Source organism: Triticum aestivum, chromosome 7D, assembly GCF_018294505.1.
Source record: "Triticum aestivum cultivar Chinese Spring chromosome 7D, IWGSC CS RefSeq v2.1, whole genome shotgun sequence".
NCBI lineage: Eukaryota > Viridiplantae > Streptophyta > Magnoliopsida > Poales > Poaceae > Triticum > Triticum aestivum.
In genome coordinates, this window is record NC_057814.1 from 360,847,951 (window position 1) to 360,861,525 (window position 13,575).

Here is a 13,575-nt window from a genome sequence, read left to right on the forward strand (position 1 = left end):
GCAGAGTTCGGAACCCAATCCGGCGCTTTTGAGAACTAGAACCGGAAGAAGAAACCAAATCACGGGTGTGCTTACGAGACTCCTCGTAAGTGAGCTGAGGCGTCTCTGCATTAATGGCCTTGTTCACAAGAGCCTGGAATGTATTGCAATGGTGCAAGTGGAGATCACGACGCAACTTGGGGTTAAGACCCTTCCGGAACCTAGCCTACTTAGCGTCCGTGGACACTTCTTCTGTAGCATAGCAGGCGAGGTTCTCAAACTCTCTACTGTAAGCATCAACAACCATCTTATCCTGGGAGAAACTACAGAACTCTTCTCTCTTGCGGTGAATGAGAGCCTGAGGAATGTGATGCTCGCGAAAAGCCTCAGTGAAATCTCTCCAGGTCGGTATCTGGCCAGCTGGAAGCATAGCCTCATAGTTCTGCCACCAAAGACTAGCAGGACCTTCCAGGTGATATGCAGCACAGAATCCAGCTTGTGTGTGATACTACAGAGCCAGTCATCTGCATTGAGTGGTTCAATGGAATGATGGAAGGTAGGTGGTTTCAAACCAATGAAATCATAGATGGTCGCTGACTCTTTGCACTGAGGTGCGGTGTTCTCTTAGATACGTGCTAACAACTGGTTAGACTCATGCTTGTTCCTCTCCATCTCTAACATAAACTCTGCCAACGAAGGCTGGTCAGGAGGATCCTCCTCATCCCTACCACCTCCGTGGTTCAGGCAACGAGCAACAGAACTTTGGTTAATTGACGACATCCTGAGAAGCGGAACCAAGGACGAGGTCAACAACAACTATAGGATGCAACATGTAGCATAAGGAAATTTAGTATCTCTCAAGCTCCTAGGACAATTCTGGCGGCATAACGGCAGTAACATGCTCAAAGTGAGACATTCTGCAAAGGACGGGGTAGCACCATACTCAACATCATCACTCAAGGTTCTGAGATATTACTAAACAGGCTACACCGGAGGTACTCGAACTGGGATATGACTCTGATCAACCAATCCTAAGAGACTACAGAGTAGTAACACGTGATCCTGATAGACAGAAGAGGAAGCCTAGTTCCTTAAACCCGTAGGAAAGATAGGATGACTCAGTTCAGAAGGCATGAGATAAAGGAGTAAAAAGAGCCTTACGTTCCCTTCCACAATCAATTCCCTTACATAACTAAAGAATTTCTAGACTAAACTTCGACCAGGTTGGCTTGGAAATCCTACAGGCAGTCAGGCTCTGATACCAAAGCTGTCGGGACCCCGATTCTAAGTCACACCGATCTAGCATGTAACACCTCATATCACTTTGCGGCCTCACGCACGGTATTCCCACGGGTGTTGCCTTACCATGGCCCGGGACCGTTTGCGCCTTTTGGCTCACGTATATGATAGTGTCGCTAGCATCCATATGACAGAGAACCCGGGCCGACATGACTAGTCGTGAACCCAAAGTGGCACTAACTTACGGGGATAGGCATACATGAAACAACACCGAGCATGTCGGTCAGCAGCGTGTGAATCCGGGCTGTAGCAACTGGGCTAACAGGACTCCGGGAACCCGGGCTGTAGCAGGCTAGGCAGGACTCCAGATGTCACCGCATGACATTTCCCCGAAGGGACAGACACAGGAACGAAGTGAATCACATGCCGCCCAGTCTAAGTGTTCCGGAGCAGTAGTGCTGGGCTAGCAGGACTCCGGTAAACCGGGCTGTAGCGGACTACCATGGCTCGGTGCAAGCACTAAACTACATTTCCCCATAAGAGAGGCTACCAAGGATAGACAACTAGGTTGTCGGATCCCACACATAGCAATACACGTTACACGTACGCATAACATGCAAGTATGTGCTATACAACGTGGCATCACAACATAACGCAAACTCATATAGATAAAGGCCCAGAAGAGCCACATAGCATTAAGTACAAACAGGGGTCACATGACCCATCATTCAGAGCATACAAGCAACGGAAGCATTACATGTCTGAGTACAGACAACTACAAAAGAAAAGGCTGAGAAGCTTGACTATCTACAAGCCCCTCCCAAGGGTACAAGATCGTAGCTGAGGTACAAGCTACTCGTCGAAGTCCAAGTGGAACTACTAGTAAGGCTGAAGTCTCCGCTGCAAAAACATAAATAAAGCAACATGAGTACAAAGGTACTCAGCAAGACTTACATCCGATCCTATCATACATGCATTTGTATCAAGAAGGTAGTGTGGGGTTTAGTTACAGCAAGCCAGCTTTGACTCAGTGGCTATCCTGTTCTACGACTACGAGAAACTTCTTTGAGGTAAGAAGGCGCACACGAGTCCACTAATCACCACCTCAATACACCACTATGGATTCATTCCCGTCTCACTACGAGAAGCCATCCATAGCACTCACACTTATCTTGAGCATTTTAGAGTATCCACTTCAAGTTGTCTATGTACCACGTAAGCATCCAAAAAGTCCATAACCGAGGACACGACTATTTGAATAGATCATGATAACCCTGCAGGGGTGTACTTCTTCACACACGCTCTCACCACTTATCACCATGTACACGTCATGTATCTCGGCAACCTTGAAGCGGAAGCCTGGCAAGGGTGTCGGCCACGACCTAACTAACCACACAAGACTCTAGTCCAGGTTTATCGCCTATTCGAGTTCCATCCGCAAGGAGATCCGGCCGGGGTGTCGCTCACGACCCCAAACGATGTGTACAGGGTTCCCGAGCCCACCATCCGGGTGCCACTCGGTACACCAGGCCACGTGTGCCTAGTCTGTCCCAAGCCCACCCTGCCGGGTGCCACTCGGTAGAAAAATAGCACTACCTACAAACACCAGAAACTAGTTGCAACTCCTGGACAGAGATCAAGTTGGTTAATAAGTCGAGAGGGCTCGAGTTACTGGAACCCAATGTGTGGTAGTAGCTAGTCATTGGACAACATACACAGAACTCAGTGCTTAAGGACGGTTCCAGTGAGACAACCCACCATGTACTCCTACATGGCCTCTCACCGCTACCTTTACCAAATCGTGTTCACACACTTAACTCTCAGCATCAGAACATATCATAACACTCCAATCCATTCCCAATGAATCAGACCTGACACAACTCTAAGAAATAGCAGGCATGGCATGGTAGGAACACAACAAGGCTCAATCAACTCCTACACATGCTAGTGGGTTTCAACTATTTACTGCGGCAATGACAGGTCATGCAGAGGAATGGGTTCAACTACCGCATCATAAAGTAGTAGTTGAATCGTTGTTGTCCTAATGCAATAAAAGAGAGCAGGAGCGAGAGAGTGGGATTGTATCGGAATGAACAAGGGGGTTTGCTTGCCTGGTAGATCAACAGGGGGGCACTGCTCCTCAGACAGGTACTCTGGAACACTCTCCGGAGTAGGACCTATCGAGAAGGAACGGTGTCGACAATCAATACACAAACATATGCAACAATATGATGCATGAACATGGCATGAAGATGTGATGTTGTTTGAGCTAATGCAACTAGCATTCATTTGGTTGAAGTCCATTTGAACCAAAGATTCAAATGCAACTCCAAGATAAGCTCTGATAAATGCCATTTATGTGTTTTCACATATACAGCAGTATAAGTTGGTTTTTCATGCATGAAACTGGTACAGATGGATAGATTGCATTTTTTTGATAATTTTTCATATATAATTTATTTCAATCTGAGCTACGGTTGAATTTCTATGAATTTTTGAAGTTATATCATTTTCTGGAATTTCCTGATTTAATTTAAATCCAGAAAATGAATAACTGCGTCATGCTTGTGTCAGCAAGTCAATAGCGCTGACTGGGGTCAAACCTGACGTGTGGGGTCCACACGTCAGTGACACAGTGTTAAACAAGGGGGGTTTTACTAATCTAATTAAAAGATTAGGGCGCAGGGGCCCACTGTTAGTGTCAGGGTTTAGTTAAATGGTGATTAGCCTTAAGCTAATCACCTGGCAGGCCGGGCCCGCATGTCAGGCCGGCGAGGTCGTCGCCGGCGACCTCTGGTCGCAGCGGAGTCCGCGCTGCAGGGCACTGGGGCGGCGGCTGAGAGCATCGGGGCGTAGCCCGTGCTCTCGCGCATTTGGTGGGGCAGGAAGGAGGAGGAGGGGTGGCCGGAGCTCGCCGAAGCGGAGCTCGCGGCGGCGGTCGGAGCTCGGGCTCGAGCGGCTGCGGGGGGGCTACAGAGCACGGGGAAGCAGAAGAGAAGGGGGAACCGATGCAGGGGCTCATGGCGGATTCGGGGGCGTCATCGAAGAGCTCGGCGAAGGGCTGGTGCGGCCGGAGGGTCGCCGTCGATCTCGGGCGGCCGGAGACAAAGACGACGCCGCCGAGGACGACGGGGAGCTCGCCTGGGTTGCTTGGCTCGGTGAGGAGGGAGAGGGGGTCGCGGCGGAGCAGTGGAGCGTGTCGGGGAGGTGCGGCAGTGGCCGAGGCCACGGTGGCTATGGACGGCGGCGACGGGCGCGTTCGGCCGCGAGATAGAGAGCGAAGGGGAAGAGGGAATGGGCACAGGGGAGAGCGAGAGAGGTGCGGGGCGGCGCGTGGCGTCGCGCGGGTGTTCCAGGCGACGATGGGGAGAAGCAGGAGGTGGCCGGACACGTGGCCGCGGGCACCGAGTGCGTGCCCCTGTCCTCCTGGCGCGAGGAAGGGGACAACTGGCACGGCCAGCTGGCTAGGCCGGCCTGCTGGGCCGCTGGGCCAGGCCAGGCTGGACGGTGACGGGCTGCACAGGGAGGTAAGTGCAGGTGGGTTTTCTTCCTTTCTTTCTATTTTTGTTTTCTGTAATTTGTTTTGATTTAGTTTTAAACACTAAATCATTTTATTTACTTCTGTCAATTTTTGTAGGAACTAGCTGAATTGCTCCAAAACTCCTCACCAATTAACAGAATTTTTGGACATATATTATATATATAGCAAATATATATCCAAAGCAAATAATTATGCATTAATTCCAAATGGCCAAAATAAATACTTATGAGCTCCTGAAAATATTGGTTTGATTTTTATCTCTGTCCAATATTTTCAGAGAGTAACATGATCATTTTCTTGGACCTTTTTGGAGCAATTTTTATCTGGGTCATTTCCAGAAATGATTCTGAGTGTTTCACAAATCCCCATTTCAAATTTAAATGAAATTTAAACATGATGCACACATGACTAGCTAGTCTAGGTCATCCCAGAACTAGGGACGTGACACAATCCAGATTGGTTTTCAGCCACAGTTGCATAGAAACATAGAAGCCTATATGGATGATATTGTGGTCAAGACTAAGGATAGTGCCACCCTTATTCAGGATTTGGAGGAGACATTTGATAATCTGCGCAAGATCAACCTGAAGCTCAACCCGGAGAAATGTGTATTTGGTGTTCCCTCCGGCAAATTGCTTGGGTTCTTTGTATCCCATCGCAGGATCGAAGCCAACCCCGACAAGATCAAGGCCATCAAGCAGATCCAAGCGCCAAGGACTGTTAAGGATATGAGGCGCCTGACAGGATGTGTTGCCGCGCTAAGCAGATTTATCTCCAAGTCTTCCGAGCACGCCCTGCCATTCTTCAAAATTTTGAAGAAGGCTGTCGCTATGAAGTGGACCCCAGAAGCATATGCAACTTTGCAAGAGTTGAAGGCCTACTTGTCCTCTGTACCTACCTTGGTTGCTCCCAAACCCCAAGAGCCGATGTTGCTATACTTGGCGGCAACCAAGCAAGTGGTCAGTGCGGCCTTGGTAGCGCAGCGAGAAGTAGATGAGGCAGAAAGCGAGCAGAGACCGGTAGAATCAGAGAAGGACCAGGACAACAATGAGCACGGCAGCGAGAGCAACCCCAAGGACGCGGCAAGGAAGAAAGTGGTGCAGCGCCCAGTGTACTTTGTCAGCTCCTTGCTACAAGGGGCTAGATCGAGGTACTCAGGCATGCAGAAGTTGATCTTTGGTCTCATTATGGCCCCAAGGAAACTTCGCCACTACTTCCAAGCCCATGAGATCACGGTTGTTACTCGTTTTCCATTGCAAAGGATACTCCGAAACCCTGAGGCTACCGGCAGAATAGTGGAGTGGGCTTTGGAGTTATCTAGCTTTGGTTTTAAGTTTAAGAGCACATCAACTATTCAGAGCAGGGTGTTGGAAGAGTTTGTTGCAGAATGGATGCCAACCCCTGATGAGGAAGTGACAGAGACAGTTATCCCCGGCAAGGAATCGCCCCAAGAATGGATTATGTATTTTGATGGTGCTTTTTCCCTACAAGGTGCAGGAGCTAGCGTGCTTCTTGTCGCCGCCTCCGGGGAGCACTTGAAGTACGTCGTCCAAATGTATTTTGCCCGGGAAGAAGCAACCAACAATACAACTGAGTATGAACGGCTCCTTGCCGGGCTCAGGATTGCAGCTGAATTGGGAATTAAGAAGATGATCATTCGAGGAGATTCACAGCTTGTGGTGAGACAAGTCAACAAGGATTATCAAAGTCCATTGATGGAGGCATACGTCGAGGAAGTGAGGACATTGGAGGAGCGCTTTGACGGATTGCAAACAGAGCACGTACCCCGTGCGGAAAACAACATAGCTGATCATCTGTCAAAGTGTGCTGCGCAGAAGCTTCTTGGGGAACTAGAGACTTTTGTTCTCCATCTCACTCAGCTCTCCGTATCCCCAGCAACAATGGCCCGGAAGAGGAGAAGTTGGACTACGGTAAGCCTCTCCTGGTAGAGCCGTCCGCTCCCGGCAGAGACCCTGCCGGAAATAACTCCTCACAGCCTGCCGGACCACCCCGTCCAGCCGGGCTCATGGACCCCGCGAACGAGGCTGGTGCTCCCGCAGCAGAGGGGGTGCCGCTAGTCCTTGTTCCCGAGCCCCAGGCTCCAACTTGGGCAAGGCACATTGTCCACTTCCTCCAAACCGGAGAGCTTCTCGGCGACCAAGATGAAGCTGAAAAAGTAGCCCGGAGGGCCAGTATGTATCAATTTGTCGATGACACTCTGTACAGAAGGAGGCCCAACGGTGTGAAATTGAAGTGTGTCTGCCGGGAAGAAGGAAAGGAACTGCTGGCTGAGATTCACATAGGAATGTGCGGCTCCCACATTGGATCAAGGGCATTAGTTGGGAAAGCATTCCAGCAAGGATTCTATTGGCCCACAGCCCTCCAAGATGCGGTCGAGCTAGTCACGAAATGTGAAGCCTGCCGGTTCTATTCCAAGAAAACACACCTGCCTGCCCAAGCTCTTCAAATAATCCCTCTATCATGGCCATTTTCGGTCTGGGGGCTCAATATCCTCGGGCCCTTCCCCCGAGCAATCGGGGGCTTTGAATTCTTGTTCATTGCCATTGACAAGTTTACAAAGTGGCCGGAAGTGACTGCCGTGAGAAAGGTGACATCTCAGTCAACTATCAAGTTCTTGAAAGAACTGGTGTGTCGTTTTGGAGTTCCGGCAAGGATCATCACCGACAACGGCACCCAGTTCACGAGCCGCGCCTTCATGCAATATGTTCATGCCCTCGGATGCAAGATCTCATTCGCCTCTGTGGCACACCCCCGGAGCAATGGACAAGTTGAGAGGGTGAACGCTGAAGTTCGGCATGGATTCAAGACAAGAGTTTTTGATACGCTGCAGAAGCATGACATGCGGTGGATCGAGGAGCTTCCGGTAGTTCCCTGGTCCCTCAGAACGACACCAAACCGAGCTATCGGGCAGACTCCCTTCTCCCTAGTCTACGGGGCAGAAGCAGTTATCCCCACGAAAATCATTTACGGGTCGCCTCGAGTTCTTGCCTACGATGAAGTAGCGCAAGATCAGCACCGGCGTGACGATGCTGTGCTACTCGAGGAGAACCGTCTCTGGGCTGCTACGCGTGCTGCATGCTACCAGCAAGCCCTGCGTCGCTATCATAGCCGCACGGTTCATGCCCGGCGTTTTGAGGAAGGTGACCTTGTCCTTAGGCGCGTTCAGTCCGCCAAGGGTACAAACAAGTTGTCACCAAAGTGGGAAGGCCCTTACCGGGTAGTACGAGTCACCAGACCTGGCGCAGTCCGTCTGGAGACTGAAGATGGCACTCAGTTGCAAAACTCATGGAATATTGAGCATCTCTGCAAGTTCTACTCGTAAGGCACGGCTGTCGGGCCCTGCCCGGCAGCCACCCTTTTGTACAGGCCTTGCCTCAGCTGCATGTAACCCCTTGTACAAAGCCGGGGCGATGACTCCGTGCAAGAGAAAATAAATAAGCGCTATGGGGGGGGGCCCCCGACCAAGATTGCATGCATGCATGAGCATTCCAAGATCACTACATAAGCATTTCATGAGCATTTGCATATGCATATAGATAGGATCGCATCCTGCATTCATTCTCATCTGCATGAAGCTGCAGGTTCCTGCCGTGGACTTGGCTTCGACAAGGATTTGAGAAGATTGCCCGGCACAGTGATCCTCGGCAAGCCAAACAGATAAGTTTTACCTCCTGTCCATTAGTGTTCTGTAAGGCTATAACTTTGCATGAGAAAGCCTCACCACTCTTTTGAGACTTAGGTTCTCCCATCCATGACTCGAACGCTGCTTCGGTCAGGATGGTTACAGTGGCCTTTGGTAAAATGAAGTTGGAGGGGGGCTGGTCCCTTTGTCTATTCCCGGAAGACGCAGCTCTCCGACAGACAAGAAGGGCCCCGGCAGGATAGCCTACCGGGAAAAAACTCGTTTATTTATATTAAAGAGGCATCTCACCTCTGCATGGACATACACATGCACGAGTTCCCGGCAAGGTTTATCTTTTTCGTTAACATGCTCATACAAGTACAAGCATTACAAAACACAAACATGGACTTGAGTGATTACATTATTTGAATTAAAATTTGGCAATTGCCTATAGATTTAAGATTGAAAAAAGATAAGTGCCCCGTAATCCCCTCCTTTTGTTTTCCCTCCTTCAGGCACTGCGGCGGAAGGACGAAAAGACGAGAAAAAGGGTGCCCAAGCAGGAGCCCACCCTAGCCTTGTCAGGACCCACTCAGCGCGGCCTGAGAAGACCGGGAGTGGCGAGGCTGCGAAGGAGGAGTATGGAGGACGGGGTGGCGCCCTCTGGTCGCCACCTCCAGAGCCAACAAGAAGCCCTGGCTTGAGTGCCGGTGGAGTCATCCACCAAAGCTCAGCCAGAAGATTGCTGGAGGGGAGGCGAAGGCGCCAAGATAATATCACTCCCCGGCTATCACCCTAGGAGGCTGGTGATGATGATGCCGGGGAGAGAGGGGAAGAGTGGGAAGACGAGGCGGCAGGTCGCCGGTCGGAGGCGAAGGCATCCACGCCATCGTACTCTGACCTGACCCCCTGCCACCCGCCTTCTCCGCCTTCCCTCGTTTTCTCCTCACCACCGCTGCTCCCGAGGAGCGCCAAGACTCCAGCCCGGCGCCTTCATCGGGGAGGCAGCGAGCGGCCAAGACGGCCAGGGGGATGGAGGCCCACCGCTCCCCACCTTGGCGGGCAGGAAGGCTCGCCTCTCGTCGACATCAACCCCAAGATCTCTGGGAGGGGCAGTGCTGGGATTACTAATGATCTCCAGCCCTGCCTCCTGGCCAAGCCTCGAAGGAACTAAGAGGTTCACCACACCAAGGACCAGGCTCACTCCCCGAGCATCAGCACCAACATGTGGCGACATTAACCCGGACCAAGAGCCCGGGGGCCAGCCCCAGGCTCTCCCCTTCGACATAACTGGCGAAAGCAGAAGATAAGAAGAGGAGGAATGCGAAGATGAGTAACTCCGCCCTCCTCCGCCCCTCCCTTTATAGGCGGGGCGAGGAGGGGAGCTGCCCCGTCAACGGGCGGCCACCATCCTCCTCCGCCAATTCAAGACGACCGGGCCCTCACCTTGATGCTCTCCCGCGCCACGCGCCTCCATTACCTACCCCGCGCGATGCATGCAACATACGTGACCAAGGATAAGGGCGTGGTGTGGGAAGTGTGAATTGGCCATTTCTACCCCATGCGTTAAAGTCATTCACGGGCCATTACGGAAGCTGCCCCACCACTATTGGCTTTACACGACACGCGGAGAAACCGGAAACTGGCCCGGAATCAGGGCTAATGAAGAAGCAAATAATACCTCAAGAGACCAGCCTCTTCAGCAACCCTCGCATGTGCACTTATTAGGCCCTACCCCGACGACGCTCGTTAGCGCGTTCGGGGCAGGCCTGGGGCTTCTGTCGGTGCAACAAACCCTGGGTCTGTTGCCCAGACTGTGCACATGCACGAGGACAAGATTGAAGCACCAGCTCAAGTCAGAGTACAAGAGGACCAAGAGATTCGAAGGACCAACATGCAGATCAGAGGGACCAATATCAAGCCAGAGAAGCAGGATATCGTCAAGGAAGAAGCCTCCCTTGCTGGGCAGGCGAGCCTGGCAAGGGGCAAGGCCACCCGCAGAATTAGACAACCGAAGCATCCCAGCAGAGCCTGCCGGGGTTCACGGAGGCAGAACCACCTCACCAACCACTCCACCACGACCCACGTCGTCAATCAGTGTGGTGTCAAGCCACAAAGTGATTAAGTGGCAACCATTCGCCACATGGCAGCCATTTCCTACAGGAGAAACCCACAGATGACACCCGTCCTGCGATGTGTCAAGCGAACAGGCGCGAAGCTGGCAAGATAGCCTGACAAGCCTTGCCGGGCAACCAACGATGTGAAATTGAGCGGTGCATTTAATGTGCCCTGTCAGCCCACAGAGTTAGGTATGAAAGCACTGTTTGCTATCTTATCAGTGCGTAATGACTACTTTGCCACTGCGGTTACCCCTTGATCTATAAAAGGAGGCCCATGGCAACCGTAGAAAGGTTAGAAGGTCGCGCGTAGTCGTTGTTGCCCCGAGGCAACCATTGCCGGGCAAGTGTACTATGCTTCGCCACCACCTTTCCACCATCAATCCACCAAAGCAGGAGTAGGGTTTTACGCCTCGCGGCGGCCCGAACCTGGGTAAAATTGCTTGTGTGATCTCTGCCGTGCTGCCCCACGCTTGTTTGCTCTTTGTGCAATGTGTTGCCCCCCTGCCGAACCAACAAGGGGCCTCCTGGTCCCATAGGTGGCCGTGGTTTCCCGCGACTGCTTCCCAAGGCATTACCATCACGAGACATATTGGTGATGTGAAGGCATACATGATGCGCAACTCCAATATCCTTGAGAAACTGCTAAAGGTGAACTACTTACATTTGAGCCATCCTCAAATATTCATATTGGATGGGTCATTCTTTCATTGTTGTCTCCTTCTACTTGTCTACACGATACATCTATTGGATGGAGGACCGACATTGGAGATCGACCCTATCGACCTTCAAGTTGAGGAGTGCTTGGACCTACTGGATGCACCACCGGACCAACACTTCTACCATGACATTGAGCCATGGTACAACACCACCCATAACAAATTTGCATCTTACGCATGGATTGCCTCACATGATGATTGCGTTGTTGCATCTTGCATTTCTATGTCATCCAAGATATATGAGATTGTGCACTTCCTTAGAAAATTTGTTGTCATCTTGATGGCATATTCATACATCATCATCACATTGCCCACCATCAATTGCATGATAACATAAGCACATTGTACACCAATTACCATGTTCATGCTTTTGATACATAATCCCATTATGACATCATTTTGAACAATTGTCGCATTTATCACATTCCCAACACCTCTGTGCGTACTAAAATGCTTTTGTTCCCATGAATGCTCTGCATATCATTCTATATCATCTTTTGGATAAGCATCACGTGTCTTGCAACGCACAATCTTGCCGAACGGACTCATACTTACTTGAAGGACACCATATGTGCGCTAACCATTGTATTTCCAAGTTTCCCTTGTCTTCCCTTGTTTTGCATGTATACCATCCCGACGACATCTTGAAGTACTAGATTGCGCCATGACTTCCACTCCATCCAATTACAAGTTCGTCCACAACAACCGTTTCCATGGTGATGAGTGATAACCCACAAGTATAGGGGATCATTTGTAGCCTTCTTCGATAAATAAGAGTGTCGAACCTATCGGATTCAGGGCTCCGCAGACCCAAGAAAGGTTCGAACTTTGGGGCGTGTGCGAAGAACTGAACCTATCCAGCCTACCCGCTTGTCACCTCATGGCCTATCTCAATTCATAAGAACAAGGAATAAGATGAACATGATAGTTTACCCAGGTTTGGGCCACCTTGCAGTGTAAGACCCTACTCCTGCTTTTTTGGTGGATTAGCCTCACAGGGGGCTGAGGATGAACTAGTACAAGGGATGAACAACCTCGCGAGGTTCAGGGGTGAGGGAATGAGTCGCCCCCTTCTACGGTGGTGGCTAACCTATACTTATAGTGGCCTCGGTCCTCTTCCCCCAAAACGTAGGTGGGAACGGATCCCACAGTGGCTAATTTGAAAGGGGACAAGTAGTACATCTTATCCTAACGAAAGGTGGTCTTCGCCTGCAAAGCTTCTGGTCGTGATGCAGCGGTGGGCTCGGCGATGACATCCATCCTGCCGTGCTGGCGGTCTTGGTCTTGTTGCACCGGAATAGAAACCTTTGCCAGATTCTCGGGAACCCATGCCTGTCCTTGCCTCCTTAGCACCAAAGAGGAAACTACCTCCTCTGCGCCCGCTGGCACCCACCTGCCTTGGTCATCATGTCTTGCGTCATGGTAGCCTCGTGAGGCTAGGTACCTGCATAGAAATCTCGGCTCCTCGGGAGGTCGCATGGGGAGACCGCTCCTTCAGCAGGTCTTGGCATCGTCCGCCGCACGAGGCTTGGCCCCTTGCGAGGGTCTCGTCTTGGTGGTCTTGTAGAGTGAGCCACGCCGTGGGCCGTAGGGAGGCAAGTCTGGGTACCCTGGTTCCCAGAAAGCCGACAGTAGTCCCCGGTCCCAAGGCGCGCTCGGACTTGGCTTCGAGGCAAAGCCAAAGGGCAAGGGCGGAGCGCTGCGGGCAACAATCACCTGCGGGCCAGGCTGACACGTGGCGCTTGACGGGACGTGGGCGTCTCCGCTTCCCCACGCTACCTCAGCAACTACCCGACTTGACAACTACCTGGTGCATGCAGGGGGGTCATCATTGCTTGGAACGTGAGAGGCCGCCGGTCAGCCTTCCTCCGGCTATAAATGGGGGAGGGGGGCGAAGCCCCCAGCCCATCTTCATCTTCCTGCTGCTCGCTCCTCCTTCTTCTTCCCACTGCCGCCATCTCGCCAGGGCATCCATGGCGCCAGTGAGGAGGTTTTGGGCTGCCGAGAAGGGGAAGGCCCCCAAGGAGGGACCAGGCTTGCCACCGCGCAAGAGGGGCCATGGCCATCCTCGTAAGTATGTCGTGATGCTGACGGTGGCTCCCCAAGGGCATGGGTGCCCCCCCTCAAAGGCTGGCACCACCTCTAGCAGTCATGGGAAGGCTCCCTCCCATGCCGGAAGTTGCCGCGACCGAGGTGGCCCCGGCCAAGGAGGAAGGCATGTGGCAGCCATTCGGCTACCGCACCCGCGATCCATTCGGCCCATGCGTCCTTGGAGTTCGTGGTGTGGGCGGAGAGGCCGGCAGGCGTCTGGTCCCAGCTCCCGTGCTTCTTTGCGGG